At 38.6% G+C, this 15,578-nt stretch overlaps 1 protein-coding gene across 8 annotated transcripts in view; it reads left to right on the top strand.

Annotated features, from left to right (window-relative positions):
- Nucleotides 1-1,158: 1,158 nt before the first annotated feature.
- The window catches only part of LOC144036860 (protein 4.1-like), a 138,539-nt gene continuing 124,119 nt past the window's right edge, over nucleotides 1,159-15,578 (top strand). For all 8 annotated transcript variants that reach the window (XR_013288742.1, XR_013288743.1, XR_013288744.1 and 5 more), the window contains exon 1: nucleotides 1,159-1,313. The gene's annotated coding sequence lies outside the window, so the exon portion shown is untranslated. The remainder of the gene's footprint in view (nucleotides 1,314-15,578) is intronic.

Below are 15,578 nucleotides of genomic sequence, written 5' to 3' on the forward strand. Positions count from 1 at the left end.
ACTTTTAGTGGGCTATGGGCCTAGATGGTGGTGCATCATCTTTAAAATATACTGAAATTTAAATGTAATGACACTTTCATCATATAGAAGTACCTCTCTCAGAAATACTTACAACCTAACTTTTTTTTCTGTATGTTTGCTTTTGAAGACCATTGTTTCAATCTATGTGTAAATATTACTTTATTATTTAAACCTCATAAATAGGTTGCAATAAAAGCATATATTACCATGAATCTTATTTTAACGTACTCTCACTAGGCAGCCAGCGCTGCCATATTACATTATATAACCAATGCAGTCCAAATACAATCGTAGCTATGATCCTCTCAACCTCACACTGTCTGTTAAATAATAAATAGATCGACTCCCCGGAATCAAATTGGCAGCCAACCGCTTCCCCATGAATTTGTTGAAATGATTTGAGCCCCCGCGCTCTCCCTCTTCCCTCGTGCAGTTCCAATCACTGAGTGAACATGGATATATTGATTTTTATATGACTCAGGGACGATCAGTATCCTTGGTTACTGATGATAAAGCTCCGCAAAGAACAGCAATACAAAGGACGGTGATTGGTGCAGGCTTCTGCCTAGGCTGCTCCCATTGGCTGAATCCACAAATACACTTGCTTCATTACGTAGCAGTCTCACCCCCACTCTCGTATATAAAAGGGTAATACATGTTAACCCCGAGTGTTGTCTTGTAGGCCTGATTGTCTAATTGTACAACAGGTTGACAGTAGTACATATGGTTAAGAATATACATGCAAAATATTCAGCAGGTAACATGAAAGCAATACATTATCTTTTTTTTTTAATCATAATTTGTGAATAATTAATTCACAAATATTCACACAGTATCCCTCGAATCCAGGTGATTAGAATCCATAAGAACAATGAATTTATATTCAGTATCCTAGTTATTTTGGGGTAAATTATTTTTTTAGTTGTGTTATCCCACAACTGTCTTCTACTGTTATTGCCAATGCATACGCTATCAATGGTTTTAAATACGTATATGCTGCAATTACTATACAGTATTTAAAACACAAATATGCCCTTATAAAAAAGTACAATCTGGTATGATCATAATAGTGCAGCATGTTGACAAGGTGTTGGCGCCTCTGGTGCCGGTAAGACAAAGCTGAGGGCAAATCACAATTTCCATGCTGGGTACCTAAACACATTGCAAGCTGCTTGATAAACGTTTGGATCACTACTTGGCTAATTCTACAAATAGAAGGATTTATAACTTGTAAGAATCGACTTTTACACACTGACGTTGTTATTTCCTGCTGGATGATCAGAGCTGAGCGGGTGAGTGATTTTCAACATCTCTGCGAGCCTACACAGAGAATTTGTTGACATATTTTTTCACAGTGTGCGCCATTTCCAGACAGGTGCACCCACCGCCTCTTTGATTGTTTCCGCTTTAAAACGAGCTGTTTTATTATTATTATTTCCTCATTTAAACGCAGTTTATATCAGTAAATGTGTTTTTGTGTGTGTTTGGACACGAGCGCGTCTCTTCGTCGATGTTGTTACCAGTGCGCACAGGAACAGATGTGATGGGTCGTCTTGGAAATTGCATTCTTTTTTATTTTTATTTTTTTACACTGTCTCCGTATACCCTCTAATACAAGAAACGACTATTGTGGAGTAGGAGTATTATTTAACTATAATTCATTGTGTTGCAATCAATTTGTATTTGTTTTAAATACATTTACATTTAAACACACATTTAGTTCTTACTAAGGTTGTAATAACCCGAGTTGTTATCTGAAGATGTTTTAAATGTAGGCCTTGCAGATGTTGCTGATACATTCTGTATGTCCTTACATAGGCTAGCCATAACATTAAATACACCACTCAGTCTAATCTAGTTCAGTTATGCACCATTGTAGACTCCAAACCCAGTAATAAATTCACATTTTGCGGAATGAGTGTTGCCATTGTATAATAAATGATGATACAGAATGTGTCATCATCAATGCATCAGTGGATTGTGTTCTTGCCAGTAAATTGACTGTACAGTGACACATTCACAGACATTGTCACGGTTTTCCATGGAAACGACCAGAAATGAATAATGTGACAGCAAAGGAAAATCTCAGCATCTCACCTGCCCCCTTGTGGCCGGTGGCACAGTGCATGAAATATCTTGAAGTGTAGTGAAAATGTCACTTGAGTGTTGGACTGTCAACGCGGAAGGTGTGGGAAAGTGTCGTGAGGCAGTTACGACTGACACTTCAGGGGCTGATGACTGAGCAAGAGGCTTTCTATTAGAGATGGAGAATTGTGAGCCACTAGTCGTACCAAAACGGTCTTATCTTGTACATGACCCTTGTTGTGGATGTCATGTAATCCACTCATTCCTTGTAATCCACAACAACCTCATGAGTGCAATATTTTAAAGCAGAGGGTCTTTTTAGGTGATCTATCTATGTACTTCAGATTTTAGTGACAGTATTTTGACCAAGTTGCCTTTATGTGAAACAGCAGGTTGAGTTTATCATACCACCCAGTCAGGGTGACCCAAATGAAGACAATTACATATGAAATAGTTTATCTTTCGTGAATGTGGCTTTATGTTTCTTTTATTGAACATATAAACATAAAGAAAACACATTACAAGTTTAAAATATAAATTGAAGTGAAAAAGAAAAGCAAGTATAGGAAGAAAGAAAATAGTTTATATGTTCAGAAGGGGTAGGAGGAAGTTAAAATCTAGTCCTACCCCTTATTCATTTTATGTTGATAAAATGATAAGGTTAATGTATTTCAACAAAAGGAAATGTATAAACCTAGTCATATATACAAGTGCACTTTAACATACGCACGTTTGCCAGCGACATATGTACATGAAATTCATAGGCATGTACCATAATACATTTATAAATCATATCCTCATACTCACATATACAATTTTCATTACACTCATACCAATACATCCAAAGAAATTACAGCATATGTACATTTTTAACAGCTCATGTCTGATGTAAGTAATTTTTTAAAACTTTGCTTTCAAACTTTTTTTTTAATTTTAGCAAGTAACTGACATCTTTTCAGGTCAGTTCCAAAATCATTCCACAAATTAACACCTTTTACAGAAACACACCTTTGCTTAATATTTGTTCTTTAAAAAAAAAAAAAATGTAAGTGTGATGTGGGACTCGACGTCAAGTCATGTTGAATTTGCATACAAAAACAATTAAAAGTCTTTTCAGAACCAATTACAAATTGAGTTATTGACAAGGTCTGCCTTAAAGAGCAAACCTCTATTGTAGACTAGTACATTATTTTCCTTTTAACAAGTTAGCGAGCCAGCCAAATTATTCTGAAGCAGTTGTTTTCAGCTAAAATTAGTATGGGTCTCTATATTTATCTCTTCCCTCATGTTTGTGTAATTTCACACACAGACGACAGTCGGTAGTTCATTTGATGTGACTGGGCGAAAAAACTAAATGTGAAGACAGTTGTGGAAGACATCTCTATTTCTCTAGTGCCTTTGTAGTCGACATTGACTCAACATTGACAAGTGTTTTGCACAAATTGATCAAAGGACATTGTCTGCTTGAAAAAATATAATTTGTTTTTGTGTGCTTGTAGACAGGTCTCATGATGATACTGTAAATCATTTCAATGATTGAATGATAGACTTAAATTATGATTTTTTTTTGGATCAGATACTGAATCTTCTTTTTAGGTTTACACTAAAATAAAGGCTAATGAATTATAAGTTAATATGAATGACGGTCTCTACTTCAGAGTTGTTGACTTAGTAAACACTTCGACTTGCAATCTTTTTGCAGTGTTGTGTGTGTGTTTATATATATATATATATATAAATATATATACTGTATATATGTATATATATATATATATGTATATATATATATGTGTATAAATATATATACATATACATATATATACACAAATATATATATATATATATATATATACATATGTATATGTATATATATAAGTGGTGTTCATGCATCTTCTCTCAGCAGATTATCTAATCATTTATCACAATAGTTGTATGCCATATTCATTTGTTTCTCTCTCTCTCTCTCTCTCTCTCTCTCTCTCTCTCTCTCTCTCTCTCTCTCTAAACTACTGTTCGTTTCAGTTACATCTGGGACTGGCCGATTATGGAAACGTAAACGCAATTATTTGTAACCCGGTATTGATTTATTTGACCAAAACCCAGCTTTAGTTTGAAAGTAACTGAAAAGAACCAGAAAATAGATAACAAGTAAAATAATAATATAAGAATAATTATGGATGGCAATACCACTTTTTTTCTGACTGATACCAGTACGAGTACTCAAGTCTTGAGTGAATTTTATTTTTTACATTTTATTTTCCTCTCTTATTTCTTCACCAATTGTTTGGTGCATTCGATTTCATGTGGGTCAGGCTACTTTCTGGATTTTCTCTATACAGTACAGCTTGTGCCAGCCGAGCATGTGTGTGTTTGTGTGGGTGGTGGGGAGGACGGCTGTACTCCACATCAGCGCACAGTGTCCTTTAATCCCACACAAGGCCCGATTAATTTTAAAGCCGCTTTCTGTTTTTAAGCTCACTTTCAGCACTCTGACTCAAGCTAGCATGCAGGCATTAACACCGCTATACCTATGTGTACTTAATGTTCACAAATGCATTTCTAGCAATTCCTGGAGTTGAAGACTAATTTTGAAGTTGAAACTTTTTAATCAACAGGAAATACATTGTGCTTTGTTTTCAATGCTAGCTAGCATACAACGGCGTATGGTGGGCAAGAAAAAAAACATGAATTATGCCTTGGAACATTTAACTTTAGTGTTGTTCATCTGCTGCACTTTGAAAATATGACATTGTGCTGAATGGTTTTGTCAGAGTCAGTGTTATGTCATATGCAGCTTGCTGAATCAAGGCCTTGACTTTAGACCAGGCAGCTCAGGAGCCTGACATCTGGAACTTGTCTTTTAATTTCTGATTGTATTGTCAGTATATTTTTTTAGCAATGTACTCAAAACAATTACATTCCAGACAGAACACTACACAGAATTTTTTTTTTTTTGTTTTAATTAGGGATATTGAGTCGACTAATATTTGTTATTTTGAGTCATATGGACATCAGTTTTATTTAAAAAAAATTTTTTTAAAAAGCAAACAAAAAAAACACTGGTTGATAAGAGCTCATTTTAAGATTGGGTAAACTCAGGAGTTATTAGTTGTTGTTTTTTTGTTTTGTTTTTTAATTTTCACTATCTTCTAGAACAGGGGTGTCCAAACTTGGTCCTCGAGTCCTGCAGGTTTTGGATGTTTCCCTTCTCCAAGGCATCTGTTCTAATGAACAGGATCGTTATCAGGCTTATGCAGAGCTTGCTTGCTTGGTTCAGGTGTGTTGGAGAAGAGAAACATTCAAAACCTGCAGGTCTCCGGCCCTCGAGGACCGAATTTGGACACCATTGTATGCTGCTGATCCTTTGAACCCCCTGCACTTACTGTTTTTGTTTCAACTTTAAGGGACAGTCAGTGATCCCTAGCGCCATCTAGTGGTGAACTAATAATTTAGTCATTTTAAAAACAGACTGTAAAAGTGTTGTATCGCATAAACGTTTTTTTTTTTTAAATATATAATCGTAGGTATAGTAAACGCTAATTATATTACATGGCTGTAGTCTCACCTTACAAAAGGCTGCCAAGTTTTGCCGCCATCTTCCTGCTACGGATGCCCAAAGGACAACTTCACGAATGTAGCTAGCCCGGGTGGTGCTTCCATCGAGTGTCGGACCGCCTCAGCGTCGACCATCCACAACTGGGGCCTGCAGGTGGTCGTCAATTTTACTAGCTTTTTTTTTACTAGCTCCTCCCGCTAGCCGCTCTTGCTAGCCACTCCAGCCTATGGTTCTGACTAACTCCCGCTAGCCGCTCTTGTTAGTTGCTTTGGCTAATTTCAGCTCGCTTGGTCTTTCGGTGTCACTTGCCGGGCTTCCCGACTGTCAAGTCGCCGTTGCTCTCTGAGCCATCGTAGTGTGCGTGCGCTTGCGTGCTTCTAAATGCTTTTTTTTTTTTTACCACTAGATGGCACTAAGGAGGATTACACACTGGGGCTTTAAAACATAGCTAAGTCAAATATAAACATTTACTGTAATTTCCGGACTCCTTCATACAAACAGTCTCTCTCTGCCATTGCCGTCAGGGTTACATCATGATGCAAATTCGCCGATTTACTTGACCCGTAGTTGACAGCACGGAGTGCAGCCATTCGAAATCCGTTGGTTGCAATGGATTGTTTTACAATGCTCCACGGTGCCAGCAACCTTACGGGTCTGTCATGTAGGATGTGAGTGATTGAGGGATGGTGGACCCAAATACAGGAAAATAAGGTAGTAAACAGAAATCAAGTGCAATGCGTGGTACTTTAATGAAACATAGGGAAAAGAGTGAACAGACAACCATGACTGGACGTGACGTGACTAGACCGGTCTCCATGATTGGATGGGACGTGACTAGACTGGTCTCCATGATTGGACAGGACGTGGCTAGACTAGACGCCATGACTGGACATGACGTGACTAGACTTTAGGACCTGATGTGCCTTGACTTGACTTGCTGTGGAGTGGCTATGACTTGGCTGTGGTGACGACGGCTTGGCTGTGGTGACGACGGCTTGGCTGTGACGAAGACTTGGCACACAAACTTCCACACATAAAATAGACAATGCACCCAAACTGACTGGACAAACCCCACAAACTAAATACACCTGCTAATTACTTGACAAGACACACCTGGGGAAGACACAAGCGGCTGAGGGCACTACCTGCCTTTCTATTAGTTTTTCGCAAAAATAAAATCGATTTTGTACTATTTTGATAAAGTATAATTTCGACTTGTCGGTGTTTCCATTGAAGAGCGTTTCGCTTCTGAGGCGCAATTCTCGTAATGTCCCGTCTCGCGAGATCTCGCAGTTCTGTAGGAGGTGCTCATGATTTTTATGGAAGACAGACCCCTGGAGTTGTTAATATTACTTTAAAAACATATCCCTCCCCTCATCGGACGGGTTCGGCCTTTTGGTGTCGGTGTGTGTGCGCGCGCTTATAACTCGTGTTATGGTGACGGATGGATTTCAACGACGACGTGCGCCATATGTCGCTCGTTGCCAGGGGCAACGGCCATTTCTAATGCAACGATATGGGAAGGGCATTGAACGGCGGCATATTGGCTCCATTACTGAATCGCTGTGTGCTTAAACAGACTTGTTATTCCTTCCGGAGGCAGCTCCGACACGAAAGCGAGTGACTTCGTACTTCCTACTTCTTTTCCTCCGTGACCCGGCAGGGGCCACATGACTACAGGGAATGCGCAAAAAGTGTTTCCATTACACTTTTGCGAAAAGTTGTGAAACTTCTATTTCGACAATCTGAAAAATGACCTCATGCGAACGTAAAAACTTTTGTGCGATACTTGAGAGTTTTTTTCCAAAATCATGTGCTTCCATTACTAGCTTGCTTTTGCGCAACTTGCCTTTTGCGCAAAACTGAGGGTAATGGAAACGCACTTACTGATAGGTTGGCACACAGGGGAATGGAAGACACACAGGCGGCCGTGGTTACACATAACGAGACGAGGGGAATGACAAGGAACACAAAACACTGAACACAGACAAAAAGGAACATGAGCACCCAAAATCAAACCAAAACCCAACCCCACAAAACTGAAACATGACAGGGTCCTCTTGTGAATGTCACATGACCAAACCCACAAAACAGGTCAGCCGTGATTGGTTACCTGAGCCCTTAGGCACTGTGATGTCATTTTCAGCCAAAATGGCCGCCCCCGAGATAGATAAAAACAGGTGGTTTGATGCTTAATTAATATTCCACAAACTCAATATTAATCAGAATACCTTTTTAAACTATTGGGGGCACATAGATTGTGTATATATACTGTATTAGTGTTTGTCAATCCATCCATTTCTTTTATACATGAAGAATTATTTTAGGACTTAAGAAATCTCACTAACTTAACCAACCAACAAATAGTCAGTACATAATACTCTGTTTCAGATTGCTTTTCCTGACTTTCAAGTATTAAAAGTTCAGCTCATACAGTATGGCTCTTTAGCGCATATTGCAAACCAGGCAAGAAAATGGGATTGGTGATTCCACAAACAAAAATCTGCAGTGCTGCCCCAGACTAAAAGTGCACACAGTCAGCTTCAGCAGCCACATGCTGCTGATTTCCAGCATATGCTGACTGAACAGTCAGCCATGAGAATACGTTGTTTTTCTGAAAAACACTTTTTAGTTCCCCTCCCTCTCTGGGTACACCTGGTGCTTTGGAACCCACACTCTCATTGTCTCTGCCCAGTCAGCACTTGTGTGGCTGTGGCAGCAAAAACACAGCACTGCAGGCGACTAGCAACTTTATAGGTTGATAGTTTCAACCTCACCAGTTCAGGGTGTACCCCGCCTACTGCCCGAAGCCAGCTGGGATAGGCTCCAGCACCCCCGCGACCCTTGTGAGGAAAAGCGGTCAAGAAAACGGATGGATGGATGGAAAGTTTCAACCTTTGCAGTATTATCCCCTCTAGTGGTTCAGATTTAGAATTTTTGCTCAGGTTTTTCTGACCGGAGTTTGCACGAGTTTTCTCTGTCTATGCCGGTTTCGCCGACATTCCCTAAATATACATATTAAATGAATTAACGATGCAAAATTAACCATAGGCTTTAATGCAAGTGTGAAAAATTGACTATAATAGGGAGGGAATGGTATGAAAGGTTTATTATAGACCAAAGTTATGTCTGTTATTTATATAATCAGAATATTGCTGTAAGAAATGTAAAAAAACTAACAAAAAAAACAGCTTCAGTGGGAACTGAACTTTCTCTGCCTGCACAAATCAGGCCGTCAGTGACCTGAATTTGACACAGATCTCTAGATAATCAAATTGCTAATGTGAGAAAATAAAACGCCACATAACTCTTCAGACAATAGTTTGTGTTCATCTTCTTTTCGTTTAGCGTTCTTGTTTCATGTCATCAGGGAATTATCTCAAGAAAATTAACATTGCCACTTTATAAAGTGTCAAATTTGCGATTTTATTAAAGTGTCAAATTTACGAGTTTTATAATATTGCCCCCGCCCTCTAAAAATATATATATTTATACGTGACCCTAATACGTCGTCGTAAAATATATAATCTGTGAAGATAACCATTTTATTTTGTGTCATTTCAATTCCTGTTCTGCCAGAAAAAAAAACAAAAACATGTCCTTTGACACTAACATTGTCAAATAAGAGGACAAGCTCTAGCTTTTATAGTACAGTCTGTACATTACTGTCTTCATTAATAAATTTAATTTGCTTTCTTACCGTGGAAACATTGCAGTCCATCCATCCATCTTCTACCGCTTATCCGGGGTCGGGTCGCGGGGGCAGCAGCTTTAGCAGGGAAGCCCAGACTTCCCTCTCCCCAGCCACTTCAGCCAGCTCCTCCGACGGGATCCTAAGGCGGGATGCAGTTTACATCATATTTCAGGAAAGGACATTAAATCACAACCTCTTTTTCTGCTCCTTCCACGTCAGTTGTGAATGTCCTCTTTAATCTCTCTGAATCAACTCACTGAATCCTTGATCTTTGACCTCACCACTGTGATGCTGTTATTTTGTGTAGCCTGGTGTTCTGACAGCTGCTGCCTTTACCTGCTGTTCACTTAGTCTTGCTTCCTATTTTTAGTACAGCTTTTCCTACAGCACCTATTACATGTCATTGTCATCCCTTTGACGCCAGAAGTAATGCAACTCAAGTATAGTGGAGCCTCAAGTTACAAACTTTATTATTATTATTATCAATACCTAAAATGTTCATAAATCAAGGTAATATTTCCCATTGAAATGAATGGAAAATCAATGAATCCCTTCCAGTGTCAGTAAGTACGTAATACTTGTCTCTTTTTTTGTTAACAACGTGTGGTTAAAAATAAACATGAGATATAATAAGATGCTACAATTCAATAAATAACAATCATACTATATATAGTATTTTCTCACAAAAATAAAATGATTTACTTACTTCTGTTAGGCTGCTGCTGATACGTCAATCATTTGTTATTGGATAATTGAGGATGCGGAGGCCAAATTGTCATTGGATGTGGAAGTGAGTAGGAATGATTGTTTATGCTTGTCAAAGCCAATCGCAGGTTGCCAGTTCAGAGTTTACTCTCTCTCTTTGGCTATGTTCACAATGCAGGTCTTAATGCTCAATTCCGATTTTTGGGGGGAAATCCGATTTTTTTTGAGTAAGCGTTAGTGTTGTTCCGATACCGTTTTTTGGCCCCTGATTCCGATACCCAGCTTTGCAGTATCGGCCGATGCCGATACCATACCGATACCAAGTTGTTTTTTTCTCAACATGAAAAAGCTGTCCTGCCATTGGTTCAGAGCATTCAAGGGCCAATAGGATATCTTAGCTCGGCATGCAGTGAACATGTCAGACATCAGTGAATGTCGTGCATGAGCAAGACACAAGATGCTGCATCCAAAGTCCTATATTAGCGTCAGAATTAATGGTATCGGCATGTTACTTGTTAGTACTCACCTATACCTATACCACTGTTTTAATGCAATAGGGTTAGTCAGTATCAGTATCAGTATCGGAACAACACTAGTAAGTGTTCACATTACCTATTAATTGTGACCTCAGTCTGTCTGCTGTGTGAACGTAATGCGTCCCCAAAGTGACCCGCATGCGCAGAAAAAGATACAACGTCACTCACAACGCTGTGTTTATGAAAGTAAATGCGTATGGTCCAGCGTATGTTTCAATTTTCTGTAAGCTTCATTTGTAAATAAATAAATAAAACGTATGGTCCAGCGTGTCAGGGCCACTGACTTTTATAAGTCGGGCTCATATTTTTACCATCTCATATCTACAGAGGAGTGATGCAGGAGGAGGTGGAATATAATATTTTGTGAAAATGAGGCGAGCCTTTTCAGCCCCTCATCTCACGGAGACCTCTCCTTTCTTTTTCTCCCCAACGATGACTTCACCTCATTGACGAGCGTAATAAATGAGCCGTCTGCGTGGCTAGATTACTAATATCACCACCACAAATGTCATCTTTATACTTCATGCTTCAAGTGGATTTAAATTAAAGTTTAATATAAAGTCACAACATGTTACTCGGAACAACTTTGCCGATTGACGTACGTCAAGCATAAATCAAGCTTAATGCCCCTGCCTGCATGGAGCGCTTATTGGACTTTTGATGACGTCGAGGTCGGATATATGCGACCTAGCCGTTCAGATTGCAGTCGCATTGCAAAAATTCGGATACATATCCGATCTAGGACCACATATGAAAGTGACCCAGGTGGGATGTGAAAAAATCGGAATTGAGCCGTTCAGACTGACATAAAAAAAGTCCGATACAGGTCACATTTGAGCAAAAAAATCCGATCTGGGTCGCATTTGCCTGCAGTGTGAACGTAGCATTTGACTCTCGCCCAACGGCTAACACACTCATGTCATGACCCTAATGAGGTTAAGTGGTATGGACAATACGTCACAAGTCAAAATGGTGGTCGTAGAAAACAAGCTCTCTGCTCAATGAAAAGCATTGGACTCTGGATTGTTGTATTTGAATTTAAGCGCCCGGATGTTCAGAATTGTCCATAGAAAGTGAATGGAAATTTTAACTCCTGTTTGTTTTTTGTTTTTTTAACTTTATCTGCAGTTGGCCTAACCCATCTGTCCATTTTAAAACTCAATGTGGCCCTTTGAGCACAAAGGTTTGTCTGCCCTAGCCCCAAACTCTGTTGTGTTAGATGCCACACCTCTGAATGTGAAACAGTACTCGCACGGGGTAGCTTCATGTCAGCTGTATTTGGTGCACTGTGAACACACAAAGTAGATGAATAGACGACTTATTTTTACTGAGGTGTTGTGGAATCTGTGTAAAAAGTCTGACTTGCTCTCTAAAATTTCTCACCTCTCGTCCTGGTTAGAATATTTCATTTCTTTCTTTGCGCAAGTCGATTCTCTTAGAGTTCAGGAAAATGTTATTAATAAGGCAACAGAAATCTTTAGTTTTGGCTTGTAAGTACACACACATATATATATATATATATATATATATATATATATATGTGTGTGTGTATATACAGTATATGTTTGTGTGTATATATGTGTGTGTGTGTGTGTGTGTATATACAGTATATGTTTGTGTGTATATATGTGTGTGTGTGTGTGTGTGTGTGTGTGTATGTCAAAACGGGGGGCTTTAGGACCCAGATGCGGGAAGGCAGAGGTGTAGTCCAAAAAAAAGGGATTTAATTTCTAAAGTTCAAAAACATAAAACAAAGCATGAACTTGAACAAAAGAGGGAACAAAAAACAGACAGCAACAAAACATGAACTTGAACTAGAACTAGAACTAGAACTTGGGAGGGAACTGAAAACAGGCAGCATGACATGAGGACAAACGTACATACCACAATGCACCAACACAGACAGAGGAGAGACAGCAGACTAAATACACCAACACTAATGACGCAACAAGACACACCTGGACCAGACACAAGTGGCTGAGGGCACTGATTGGACAACACAAGGAAGGGCAGGGTCACAATCAACAAGACAAGGAAAACACACAAGGAAAGCAGAAACTGAACATGACAGAACCAAAACCAAAACCAAAACATGACAGTATATATATATATATATATATATATATATATATATATATATATATATATATATATATATATATATATATATATATATGCGTATATATATATATATATATATATATATATATATATGTATATATATATGTGTATATATCTATCTATATATATATATATATATATATATATGTGTATGTATATATGTGTGTGTATATATTTATGTGTGTGTATATATATATATATATATATATATATATATATATATATATATATATATGTGTGTGTATGTGCTCCACGGAAGTTGCCTTGTGTAGGTGGTGAAATGTAAATTTAAGAACACAGCTGTCATATGGCGACTTTGGCCTGAAGCCAAGTCTACTGCTGTTAATCTGATGGGAGATGTGGAGCAAAACTAATGATCATGACACCGACCTTCTGTTTTATTACGTTTGTCACAATCACTGGGGTCTCTGAAGGTCATTGCCCCCGATTAGCACCTTATGAACATTGCACAGTTGTCTTTCAGCAACTGGCAGATGTGTCAACAGAAACACTACTGAAGCCCCCAGCATGTGATCAAAACGCTCAACTTTAGTGGCAATTTATAGTTGAAAAATACAAAATAATTCGCCGCAGTGATTTGTGTACTGTATTTAACTAATTTGATTATACAGTATACGATATAATAAAATGCATAATTCCAAATATTTTACAAAGTACAAATATATTGAATATTCACATATTCACATTGTGAAATTCATGAGTTCACTGAATTTTTTTGGGTGAAACTATCCTCCGCTATTTCCTTCGTTCTCAGGCCAAAGCAGTTAAATAATTTTTTAGCACCATCTAGTGGAATATTCTTGCTAGTAGGTTCAAAGCATTGGTAGTGATTTCTTTTTAACTACATTTGAGACGTGTCCTTTTTTTGTTGACAGTTCTTGAATTTTCCTCATGCAAAAGTTGGTCAAAAGTGAACCTGAAAGTATGTTTCTGTCTCCCGACTGGGCTAATGATAGCCTGTGTGGACTTCTTTGCCTTCACAATTTGTCTGCAATCTCAAACATTCATTATTGTGTATAAATGCCAAAGTGGAATTTAACAACTTAATACTGTTTGTCCACTTTTTTACATTCTGTCTGGGCGTCCCATGGGGTATTATAAATTCATGAAAATGTCTGGTGTTCATTGCGGGGAAAATGGGAGGCGAAGTAACGCCGTGTTGTTACCGCGACTAGTAGACCGCGGACTGATCCCATGTCCATCAAAGGGGTGTAGGGAGAAAAAGGCAGGTTTTGTGTTTGCTTTATGATATAAAAAATATCTATTTTGTTTTTTTAAAAGAATAAAGTAGGTCAGGTTTTTATGTACCTCATTTCCTGAGCATTTAAACAAGGTCTTAAGCCGAGGTGGGTAGAGTAGCCAAAATTTGTAGTCAAGTAAGAGTAGCGTTACTTAAAAAATAATATTACTCAAGTAAAACTAAAAGGTAGTCATCAAAAAATCATTCAAGTACAAGTAAAAAAGTATTCGCTAAAAGGAATACTCAAGTACTGTACTGAGTAACTGCTTGAACATGAAGTCTGATTTATTCATTTAATTATGTGCAAATGCTGGCATCTTCAAATTATAAAATAAAAAAACCTTTTTGAGCTCAAATAATAGTGCAAGCAAACATGTTAGCCCAAGCATGCACAATGCATTCACAAATTGTGGCTTAGCTCGCTCGGCGCTGCCTCCCAGTCTAACAACCATAGGTGGCGGTTTCTCAAAGCAAAAGCACAAAGACGTCATCTTTCAGTTGACTCTTTCTGGTTCTAATCATGCCTGCCAGTCTTTAACCAGGGCCGCATTTCCTGTATATAAATAATGTGTCTGCGAAAATGCTGCAGTCAAGCGGCGCGCTTACGTGAAAATACAGTAAATCTACTGTATAAATGGGGCGGCGGGTAACGACTCTAGTGTAGCCCAATGAAGCGAAGTAAGAGTAGCGTTACTTCTTCACACATCTACTCAAGTAAAAGCAAAAATAATTGTGTGGTAAAACTACTTTTAGAAGTGTTTTTCCCCCAAAAAATGTACTCAAGTAAATGTACTGGAGTAATTGTAACATGTTACTACACACCTCTGGTCCTAAGCTGTGCCGGTGACCCAGAGTTTCAGCTCATTGGTAGCGCCCTGCGCTTGCAAACTGGAGATATGGTTCGGCATAGATCTCATTTGAGAAAAAGAGAGGGGGGGGGGGGATCACTAGAGCAAAAAATGTCGGGCTTTGAACATTATGTCATTATTTATTCATTTGTCAAGTAAGACCATAAAAGAGAGTAATGTTTTGCGTCTACCCCAATGTATGGCATCTTTGAGTAAACTTTGAGTATCATTTATGTATATTGAAAATACCCTAATCTTTTTTTTTCTTTTTTTTTTCGGGGAGAGCTCAGTATTGATCATTTGACATGTCATCATCATTGTTCTCCCTTTTTATTTTTTTTATTTTTTATTTTTTATTTTTTTTTGGTATGTGTGTGTGTGCGTGCGTGCGTGCGTGTAAAAAAAATAAGAATGCCCATACCGTTCACCTAAACCGAACACTTCAAAATCCAGCCAGAGTCGTGGGGCCGCCAGGAGACCCGAAGAGGGACCAAAGAAAAGAAAGAAAAGCGAAGCCCAGCACCGACCAGACACCACCCACCGGGCCACTAACCAGAGTCCTTCACCAACCCCAGAGACATCTAAATTCCAACAAATCAGGGAGACCTCAAGGGCCCGAAGGAGAAACTGAGGAAAGGTAGAAAGGACAGACGAAGCAGAGTGAGATCCACAGACACCCGCCTCCACCGAATCAATGACCTGAGGGAGAAACAAATTGTGTCTGAGTATCGATAGATGCTGGTGTGGTGGA

Source organism: Vanacampus margaritifer, chromosome 17 (assembly GCF_051991255.1).
Source record: "Vanacampus margaritifer isolate UIUO_Vmar chromosome 17, RoL_Vmar_1.0, whole genome shotgun sequence".
Classification (NCBI taxonomy): Eukaryota; Metazoa; Chordata; class Actinopteri; order Syngnathiformes; family Syngnathidae; genus Vanacampus; species Vanacampus margaritifer.